This window comes from Schistocerca serialis, chromosome 2 (genome assembly GCF_023864345.2).
Source record: "Schistocerca serialis cubense isolate TAMUIC-IGC-003099 chromosome 2, iqSchSeri2.2, whole genome shotgun sequence".
Taxonomy (NCBI): Eukaryota; Metazoa; Arthropoda; class Insecta; order Orthoptera; family Acrididae; genus Schistocerca; species Schistocerca serialis.
In genome coordinates, this window is record NC_064639.1 from 15,386,308 (window position 1) to 15,398,683 (window position 12,376).

Below are 12,376 nucleotides of genomic sequence, written 5' to 3' on the forward strand. Positions count from 1 at the left end.
GACGATGAAACACAGAAATTGCACCGGAATTAAATACAAAATCACAATGCCGACTGAAGTACATGAAGATCGACTCTTCTTACTGACAATGCTTTGAACCATTCCTGTGACACTAGTTATAGATTCCGATGCTTCACTTCAGGTTTACTGTATCCCTTGGACCTTCTTATTGACGATGAAACACAGAAATTGCATCGGAATTAATTACAAAAGACACAATGCCGACTTAAGTACAAGAAGACTGTATCTTCTTACTGTCTATGTTTTGAACCATTCCTGTGACACTAGTTATGGATTCCGATGCTTCACTCCAGGTTTACTGTATCCCTTGGACCTTCTTATTGACGATGAAACACAGAATTGCATCGGAATTAAATACAAAAGGCATAATGCCGACTTAAGGACAAGAAGACTGACTCTTCTTACTGACTATGTTTGGAACCATTCCTGTGACACTAGTTATAGATTCCGATGCTTCATTTCAGATTTACTGTAACCATTGTACCCTCTTAATGACGATGAAACACAGAAATTGAATCGGAATAAAATACACAAGGCACAATGCCGACTTAAGTACATGAAGACCGACTCTTCTTACTGTCTATGTTTTGAACCATTCCTGTGACACTAGTTATAGATTCCGATGCTTCACTTCAGGTTTACTGTTTCCCGTGGACCTTCTTATTGACGAAGAAACACAGAAATTGCATCGGAATTAAATACAAAAGGCACAATGCTGACTTAAGTACTGTCTCTGTTTGAACCATTCCTGTGAAACCAGTTATAGAATCCGATGCTTCACTCCAGGTTAACTGTATCTCTTGGACCTACTTATTGACGATGAAACACAGGTATAGCATCGGAATTAAATACAAAAGCCACAAGGCCGACTTAAGGACAAGAAGACTGACTCTTCTTACTGACTATGTTTTGAACCATTCCTGTGACACTAGTTATAGATTCCGATGCTTCACTTCAGGTATATTGTATCCCTCTGACCTTCTTATTGACGATGAAACACAGAAATTGCACCGGAATTAAATACAAAAGGCACAATGCCGACTTAAGTGCAAGAAGACTGACTCTTCTTACTGTCTATGCTTTGAACCCTTCCATTGACACTATTTAAAGGTTCCGATACTTCAGTCAAGGTTTACTGTATCCCTTGGACCTTCTTATTGACGATGAAACACTGAAATTGCATCGGAATTAAATAGAAAGGGCACAATGCCGACTTAAGTACAAGAAGACTCACTCTTCTTGCTGACTATGTTTTGAACCATTCCTGTGACACTAGTTATAGATTCCGATGCTTCACATCGGGTTTACTGTATCCCTTGGACTTTCTTATTGACGATGAAACACAGAAATTGCATCGGAATTAAATACAAAAGGCACAATGCCGACTTAAGTACAAGAAGACCGACTCTTCTTACTGACTATGTTTTGAACCATTCCTGTGACACTAGTTATAGATTCCGATGCTTCACTTCAGGTTTACTGTATCCCTTGGACCTCTTATTGAAGATGAAACACAGAAATTGCATCGGAATTAAATACAAAAGCCCAATGCCAACTTAAGTACATGAAGCATGACTCTTCTTACTGACTATGATTTTAACCATTCCTGTGACACTAGTTATAGATTCCGATACTTCACTCCAGGTTAACTGTATCCCTTGGACCTTCTTATTGACGATGAAACACAGAAATTGCATCGGAATTAAGTACAAAAGGCACAATGCCGACTTAAGTACATGAAGACTGACCCTTCTTACTGACTATGTTTCGTACCATTCCTGTGACACTAGTTATAGATTCCGATGCTTCACTTCAGGTTTACTGTATCACTTGGACCTTCTTATTGACGATGAAACATAGAAATTGCATCGGAATTAAATACAAAAGCACAATGCCGACTTAAGTACATGAAGACTGACTCTTCTTACTGACTATGTTTTGAACCATTCCTGTGACACTAGTTATAGATTCCGATGCTTCACTTCAGGTTTACTGTATCCCTTGGACCTTCTTAATGACGATGAAACACAGAAATTGCATCGGAATTAAATACAATAGGCACAATACCGACTTAAGTACATGAAGACCGACACTTCTTACTGACTATGTTTTGAACCATTCCTGTGACACTAGTTATAGATTCCGATGCTTCACTTCAGGTTTACTGTTTCCCGTGGACCTTCTTATTGACGATGAAACACAGAAATTGCATCGGAATTAAATACAAAAGGCACAATGCCGACTTAAATACTGTATCTGTTTGAACCATTCCTGTGACACTAGTTATAGAATCCGATGCTTCACTCCAGGATAACTATATCCCTTCGACCTTCTTATTGACGATGAAACAGAGGTATAGCATCGGAATTAAATACAAAAGCCACAAGGCCGACTTAATGACAAGAAGACTGACTCTTCTCACTGACTATGTTTTGAACCATTCCTGTGACACTAGTTATAGATTCCGATGCTTCACTTCAAGTATATTGTATCCCTCTGACCTTCTTATTGACGATAAAACACAGAAATTGCACCGGAATTAAATAGAAAAGGAACAATGCCGACTTAAGTGCAAAAAGACTGACTCTTCTTACTGTCTATGCTTTCAACCATTCCATTGACACTGTTTATAGATGCCGATACTTCACTTCAGGTTTACTGTATCCCCTGGACCTTCTTAATGACGATGAAACACAGAAATTGCATCGGAATTAAATACGAAAGGTACAATGCCGACTTAAGGACGAGAAGACTGACACTTCTTACGGACTGTGTTTTGAACCATTCATGTGACACTAGTTATAGATTCCGATGCTTCACTTCAGGTTTACTGTATCCCTCTGATCTTCTTATTGACGATGAAACACAGAAATTGCACCGGAATTAAATACAAAAGGCACAATGCCGACTTAAGTACATGAAGACCGACTCTTCTTACTGACTATGTTTTGACCCATTCCTGTGACACTAGTTATAGATTCCGATGCTTCACTTCAGGTTTACTGTATCCCTTGGACCTTCTTATTGACGATGAAACACAGAAATTGCATCGGAATTAAATACAAAAGACACATTGCCGACATAAGTACAAGAAGACTGTATCTTCCTACTGTCTAGGTTTTGAACCATTCCTGTGACACTAGTTATGGATTCCGATGCTTCACTCCAGGTTTACTGTATCCCTTAGACCTTCTTATTGACGATGAAACACAGAAATTGCAACGGAATTAAATACAAAAGGCATAATGCCAACTTAAGGACAAGAAGACTGACTCTTATTACTGACTATGTTTTGAACCATTCCTGTGACACTAGTTACAGATTCCGATGCTTCACTTCAGGTTTACTGCATCCCTTGGACCTTCTTATTGACGATGAAACACAGAAATTGCATCGGAATTAAATGCAAAAGGCACAATGCTCACTTAAGTACAACAAGACTGTTTCTTCTTACTGTCTATGTTTTGAACCATTCCTGTGACACTAGTTATAGATTCCGATGCTTCACTCCTTGTTTACTGTATCCCTTGGACCTTCTTATTGACGATGAAACATAGAAATTGCATCGGAATTAAATACAAAAGGTACAATGCCGACATAAGGACAAGAAGACTGACTCTTCTTACTCACTATGTTTTGAACCATTCCTGTGACACTAGTTATAGATTCCGATGCTTCATGTCAGGTTTACTGTATCCATTGGACCCTCTTACTGACGATGAAACACAGAAATTGCATCGGAATAAAATACAAAAGGCACAATGCCGACTTAAGTACATGAAGACTGACTCTTCTTACTGTCTATGCTTTGAACCATTCCATTGACACTATTTATTGATTCCGATACTTCACTCCAGGTTTACTGTATCCCTTGGACCCTCTTATTGACGATGAAACACTGAAATTGCATCGGAATTAAATAGAAAAGGCACAATGCCGACTTAAGTACAAGAAGACTCACTCTTCTTGCTGATTATGATTTGAACCATTCCTGTGACACTAGTTATAGATTCCGATGCTTCACTTCGGGTTTACTGTATCCCTTGGACATTCTTATTGACGATGAAACACAGAAATTGCATCGGAATTAAATACAAAAGGCACAATGCCGACTTAAGTACAAGAAGACTGACTCTTCTTACTGTCTATGTTTTGAACCATTCCTGTGACACTAGTTATAGATTCCGATGTTTCACTTCAGGTTTACTGTATCCCTCTGACCTTCTTATTGACGATGAAACACAGAAACAGCACCGGAATTAAATACAAAAGGCACAATGCCGACTTAAGTACATGAAGACCGACTCTTCATACTGACTATGTTTTGACCCATTCCTGTGACACTAGTTATAGATTCCGATGCTTCACTTCAGGTTTACTGTATCCCTCTGACCTCCTTATTGACGATGAAACACAGAAATTGCATCGGAATTAAATACAAAAGGCACATTGCCGACTTAAGTACAAGATGACTGACTCTTCTTACTGTCTATGATTTGAACCATTCCTGTGACACTAGTTATAGATTCCGATGTTTCACTTCAGGTTTACTGTATCCCTCTGACCTTCTTATTGACGATGAAACACAGAAACAGCACCGGAATTAAATACAAAAGGCACAATGCCGACTTAAGTACATGAAGACCGACTCTTCATACTGACTATGTTTTGACCCATTCCTGTGACACTAGTTATAGATTCCGATGCTTCACTTCAGGTTTACTGTATCCCTTGGACCTTCTTAATGACGATGAAACACAGAAATTGCATCGGAATTAAATACAAAAGGCACAATGCCGACCTAAATACATGAAGACCGACTCTTCTTACGGTATATCCTTTGAACCATTCCTGTGACACTAGTTATAGATTCCGATGCTTCACTTCAGGTTTACTGTTTCCCTCTGACTTTCTTATTGACGATGAAACACAGAAATTGCACCGGAATGAAATACAAAAGCACAATGCCGACTTAAGTACATGAAGACCGACTCTTCATACTGACTATGCTTTGAACCATTCCTGTGACACTAGTTATAGATTCCGATGCATCACTTCAGGTTTACTGTATCTCTTGGACCTTCTTATTGACGATGAAACACAGATATTGCATCGGAAATAAATACAAAAGACACAATGCCGACTTAAGTACAAGAAGACTGACTCTTCTTACTGTCTATGTTTTGAACCATTCCTGTGACACTAGTTATAGATTCTGATGCTTCACTCCAGGTTTACTGTATCCCTTGGACCTTCTTATTGACGATGAAGCACAGAAATTGCATCGGAATTAAATACAAAAAGCACAATGCCGACTCAAGTACAAGAAGACTGACTCTTCTTACTGTCTATGTTTTGAACCATTCCTGTGACACTAGTTATAGATTCCGATGCTTCACTTCACGTTTACTATATCCCTTGGACATACTTATTGACGATGGAACACAGAAATTGCATCGGAATTAAATACAAAAGGCACAATGCTGACTTAAGTACAACAAGACTGTTTCTTCTTACAGTCTATGTTTTGAACCATTCCTGTGACACTAGTTATAGATTCCGATGCTTTACTCCTAGTTTGCTGTATCCCTTGGACCATCTTATTGACGATGAAACACAGAAATTGCATCGGAATTAAATACAAACGGTACAATGCCGACTTAAGGACAAGAAGACTGACTCTTCTTACTCACTATGGTTTGAACCGTTCATGTGACACTAGTTATAGATTCCGTTGCTTCACTTCAGGTTTTTCTGTATCCCTCTGACCTTCTTATTGACGATGAAACACAGAAATTGCACCGGAATTAAATACAAAATCACAATGCCGACTGAAGTACATGAAGATCGACTCTTCTTACTGACAATGCTTTGAACCATTCCTGTGACACTAGTTATAGATTCCGATGCTTCACTTCAGGTTTACTGTATCCCTTGGACCTTCTTATTGACGATGAAACACAGAAATTGCATCGGAATTAATTACAAAAGACACAATGCCGACTTAAGTACAAGAAGACTGTATCTTCTTACTGTCTATGTTTTGAACCATTCCTGTGACAATAGTTATGGATTCCGATGCTTCACTCCAGGTTTACTGTATCCCTTGGACCTTCTTGTTTACGACGAAACACAGAATTGCATCGGAATTAAATACAAAAGGCATAATGCCGACTTAAGGACAAGAAGACTGACTCTTCTTACTGACTATGTTTGGAACCATCCCTGTGACACTAGTTATAGATTCCGATGCTTCATTTCAGATTTACTGTATCCATTGTACCCTCTTAATGACGATGAAACACAGAAATTGCATCGGAATAAAATACACAAGGCACAATGCCGACTTAAGTACATGAAGACCGACTCTTCTTACTGTCTATTTTTTGAACCATTCCTGTGACACTAGTTATAGATTCCGATGCTTCACTTCAGGTTTACTGTTTCCCGTGGACCTTCTTATTGACGATGAAACACAGAAATTGCATCGGAATTAAATACAAAAGGCACAATGCTGACTTAAGTACAGTCTCTGTTTGAACCATTCCTGTGAAACCAGTTATAGAATCCGATGCTTCACTCCAGGTTAACTGTATCTCTTGGACCTACTTATTGACGATGAAACACAGGTATAGCATCGGAATTAATTACAAAAGCCACAAGGCCGACTTAAGGACAAGAAGACTGACTCTTCTTACTGACTATGTTTTGAACCATTCCTGTGACACTACTTATAGATTCCGATGCTTCACTTCAGGTATATTGTATCCCTCTGACCTTCTTATTGACGATGAAACATAGAAATTGCACCGGAATTAAATACAAAAGGCACAATGCCGACTTAAGTGCAAGATGACTGACTCTTCTTACTGTCTATGCTTTGAACCCTTCCATTGACACTATTTAAAGGTTCCGATACTTCAGTCAAGGTTTACTGTATCCCTTGGACCTTCTTATTGACGATGAAACACTGAAATTGCATCGGAATTAAATAGAAAGGGCACAATGCCGACGTAAGTACAAGAAGACTCACTCTTCTTGCTGACTATGTTTTGAACCATTCCTGTGACACTAGTTATAGATTCCGATGCTTCACATCGGGTTTACTGTATCCCTTGGACTTTCTTATTGACGATGAAACACAGAAATTGCATCGGAATTAAATACAAAAGGCACAATGCCGACCTAAGTACATGAAGACTGACTCTTCTTACTGACAATATTTTGTACCATTCCTGTGACACTAGTTATAGATTCCGATGCTTCACTTCAGGTTTACTGTATCCCTTGGACCTCTTATTGACGATGAAACACAGAAATTGCATCGGAATTAAATACAAAAGTACAATGCCGACTTAAGTACATGAAGACTGACTCTTCTTACTGACTATGTTTTGAACCATTCCTGTGACACTTGTTATGGATTCCGATGCTTGACTTCAGGTTTACTGTTTCTCTTGGACCTTCTTAATGACGATGAAACACAGAAATTGCATCGGAATTAAATACTATAGGCACAATGCCGACCTAAGTACATGAAGACCGACTCTTCTTACTGTCTATCCTTTGAACCATTCCTGTGACACTAGTTATAGATTCCGATGCTTCACTTAAGGTTTACTGTATCCCTTGGACCTTCTTATTGACGATGAAACACAGAAATTGCATCGGAATTAATTACAAAAGACACAATGCCGACTTAAGTACAAGAAGACTGTATCTTCTTACTGTCTATGTTTTGAACCATTCCTGTGACAATAGTTATGGATTCCGATGCTTCACTCCAGGTTTACTGTATCCCTTGGACCTTCTTGTTTACGATGAAACACAGAATTGCATCGGAATTAAATACAAAAGGCATAATGCCGACTTAAGGACAAGAAGACTGACTCTTCTTACTGACTATGTTTGGAACCATCCCTGTGACACTAGTTATAGATTCCGATGCTTCATTTCAGATTTCCCGTATCCATTGTACCCTCTTAATGACGATGAAACACAGAAATTGCATCGGAATAAAATACACAAGGCACAATGCCGACTTAAGTACATGAAGACCGACTCTTCTTACTGTCTATGTTTTGAACCATTCCTGTGACACTAGTTATAGATTCCGATGCTTCACTTCAGGTTTACTGTTTCCCGTGGACCTTCTTATTGACGATGAAACACAGAAATTGCATCGGAATTAAATACAAAAGGCACAATGCTGACTTAAGTACAGTCTCTGTTTGAACCATTCCTGTCAAACCAGTTATAGAATCCGATGCTTCACTCCAGGTTAACTGTATCTCTTGGACCTACTTATTGACGATGAAACACAGGTATAGCATCGGAATTAATTACAAAAGCCACAAGGCCGACTTAAGGACAAGAAGACTGACTCTTCTTACTGACTATGTTTTGAACCATTCCTGTGACACTAGTTATAGATTCCGATGCTTCACTTCAGGTATATTGTATCCCTCTGACCTTCTTATTGACGATGAAACATAGAAATTGCACCGGAATTAAATACAAAAGGCACAATGCCGACTTAAGTGCAAGAAGACTGACTCTTCTTACTGTCTATGCTTTGAACCCTTCCATTGACACTATTTAAAGGTTCCGATACTTCCGTCAAGGTTTACTGTATCCCTTGGACCTTCTTATTGACGATGAAACACAGAAATGGCATCGGAATTAAATACAAAAGGCACAATGCCGACTTAAGTACATGAAGACCGACCCTTCTTACTGACTATGTTTTGAACCATTCCTGTGACACTAGTTATAGATTCCGATGCTTCACTTCAGGATTACTGTTTCCCGTGGACCTTCTTATTGAAGATGAAACACAGAAATTGCATCGGAATTAAATGCGAAAGGCACAATGCCGACTTAAGTACTGTCTCTGTTTGAACCATTCCTGTGACACTAGTTATAGAATCCGATGCTTCACTCCAGGATAACTATATCCCTTCGACCTTCTTATTGACGATGAAACACAGGTATAGCATCGGAATTAAATACGAAAGGTACAATGCCGACTTAAGGACAAGAAGACTGACACTTCTTACGGACTATGTTTTGAACCATTCATGTGACACTAGTTATAGATTCCGATGCTTCACTTCAGGTTTACTGTATCCCTCTGATCTTCTTATTGACGATGAAACACAGAAATTGCACCGGAATTAAATACAAAAGGCACAATGCCGACTTAAGTACATGAAGACCGACTCTTCTTACTGACTATGTTTTGACCCATTCCTGTGACACTAGTTATAGATTCCGATGCTTCACTTCAGGTTTACTGTATCCCTTGGACCTTCTTATTGACGATGAAACACAGAAATTGCATCGGAATTAAATACAAAAGACACATTGCCGACTTAAGTACAAGAAGACTGTATCTTCTTACTGTCTAGGTTTTGAACCATTCCTGTGACACTAGTTATGGATTCCGATGCTTCACTCCAGGTTTACTGTATCCCTTGGACCTTCTTATTGACGATGAAACACAGAAATTGCATCGGAATTAAATACAAAAGGCATAATGCCAACTTAAGGACAAGAAGACTGACTCTTATTACTGACTATGTTTTGAACCATTCCTGTGACACTAGTTATAGATTCCGATGCTTCACTTCAGGTTTACTGCATCCCTTGGACCTTCTTATTGACGATGAAACACAGAAATTGCATCGGAATTAAATACAAAAGGCACATTGCTCACTTAAGTACAACAAGACTGTTTCTTCTTACTGTCTATGTTTTGAACCATTCCTGTGACACTAGTTATAGATTCCGTTGCTTCATTTCAGATTTACTGTATCCATTGGACCCTCTTAATGACGATGAAACACAGAAATTGCATCGGAATAAAATACAAAAGGCACAATGCCGACTTAAGTACATGAAGACTGACTCTTCTTACTGTCTATGCTTTGAACCATTCCATTGACACTATTTATAGATTCCGATACTTCACTCCAGGTTTACTGTATGCCTTGGACCCTCTTATTGACGATGAAACACTGAAATTGCATCGGAATTAAATAGAAAAGGCACAATGCCGACTTAAGTACAAGAAGACTCACTCTTCTTGCTGATTATGATTTGAACCATTCCTCTGACACTAGTTATAGATTCCGATGCTTCACTTCGGGTTTACTGTATCCCTTGGACATTCTTATTGACGATGAAACACAGAAATTGCATCGGAATTAAATACAAAAGGCACAATGCCGACTTAAGTACTGTCTGTGTTTGAACCATTCCTGTGACACTAGTTATAGATTCCGATGCTTCACTCCAGGATAACTATATCCCTTCGACCGCTTATTGACGATGAAACACAGGTATAGCATCGGAATTAAATTCAAAAGCCACAAGGCCGACTTAAAGACAAGAAGACTGACTCTTCTCACTGACTATGTTTTGAACCATTCCTGTGACACTAGTTATAGATTCCGATGCTTTACTTCAGGTTTACTGTATCCCTCTGACCTTCTTATTGACGATGAAACACAGATATTGCACCGGAATTAAACCCAAAAGGCTCAATGCCGACTTAAGTACAAGAAGACTGACTCTTCTTACTGTCTATGTTTTGAACCATTCCATTGACACTAGTTATAGATTCCGATGCTTCACTCCAGGTTTACTGTATCCCTTGGACCTTCTTGTTTACGATGAAACACAGAATTGCATCGGAATTAAATACAAAAGGCATAATGCCGACTTAAGGACAAGAAGACTGACTCTTCTTACTGACTATGTTTGGAACCATCCCTGTGACACTAGTTATAGATTCCGATGCTTCATTTCAGATTTCCCGTATCCATTGTACCCTCTTAATGACGATGAAACACAGAAATTGCATCGGAATAAAATACACAAGGCACAATGCCGACTTAAGTACATGAAGACCGACTCTTCTTACTGTCTATGTTTTGAACCATTCCTGTGACACTAGTTATAGATTCCGATGCTTCACTTCAGGTTTACTGTTTCCCGTGGACCTTCTTATTGACGATGAAACACAGAAATTGCATCGGAATTAAATACAAAAGGCACAATGCTGACTTAAGTACAGTCTCTGTTTGAACCATTCCTGTGAAACCAGTTATAGAATCCGATGCTTCACTCCAGGTTAACTGTATCTCTTGGACCTACTTATTGACGATGAAACACAGGTATAGCATCGGAATTAATTACAAAAGCCACAAGGCCGACTTAAGGACAAGAAGACTGACTCTTCTTACTGACTATGTTTTGAACCATTCCTGTGACACTAGTTATAGATTCCGATGCTTCACTTCAGGTATATTGTATCCCTCTGACCTTCTTATTGACGATGAAACATAGAAATTGCACCGGAATTAAATACAAAAGGCACAATGCCGACTTAAGTGCAAGAAGACTGACTCTTCTTACTGTCTATGCTTTGAACCCTTCCATTGACACTATTTAAAGGTTCCGATACTTCAGTCAAGGTTTACTGTATCCCTTGGACCTTCTTATTGACGATGAAACACAGAAATGGCATCGGAATTAAATACAAAAGGCACAATGCCGACTTAAGTACATGAAGACCGACCCTTCTTACTGACTATGTTTTGAAACATTCCTGTGACACTAGTTATAGATTCCGATGCTTCACTTCAGGATTACTGTTTCCCGTGGACCTTCTTATTGAAGATGAAACACAGAAATTGCATCGGAATTAAATGCGAAAGGCACAATGCCGACTTAAGTACTGTCTCTGTTTGAACCATTCCTGTGACACTAGTTATAGAATCCGATGCTTCACTCCAGGATAACTATATCCCTTCGACCTTCTTATTGACGATGAAACACAGGTATAGCATCGGAATTAAATACGAAAGGTACAATGCCGACTTAAGGACAAGAAGACTGACACTTCTTACGGACTATGTTTTGAACCATTCATGTGACACTAGTTATAGATTCCGATGCTTCACTTCAGGTTTACTGTATCCCTCTGATCTTCTTATTGACGATGAAACACAGAAATTGCACCGGAATTAAATACAAAAGGCACAATGCCGACTTAAGTACATGAAGACCGACTCTTCTTACTGACTATGTTTTGACCCATTCCTGTGACACTAGTTATAGATTCCGATGCTTCACTTCAGGTTTACTGTATCCCTTGGACCTTCTTATTGACGATGAAACACAGAAATTGCATAGGAATTAAATACAAAAGACACATTGCCGACTTAAGTACAAGAAGACTGTATCTTCTTACTGTCTAGGTTTTGAACCATTCCTGTGACACTAGTTATGGATTCCGATGCTTCACTCCAGGTTTACTGTATCCCTTGGACCTTCTTATTGACGATGA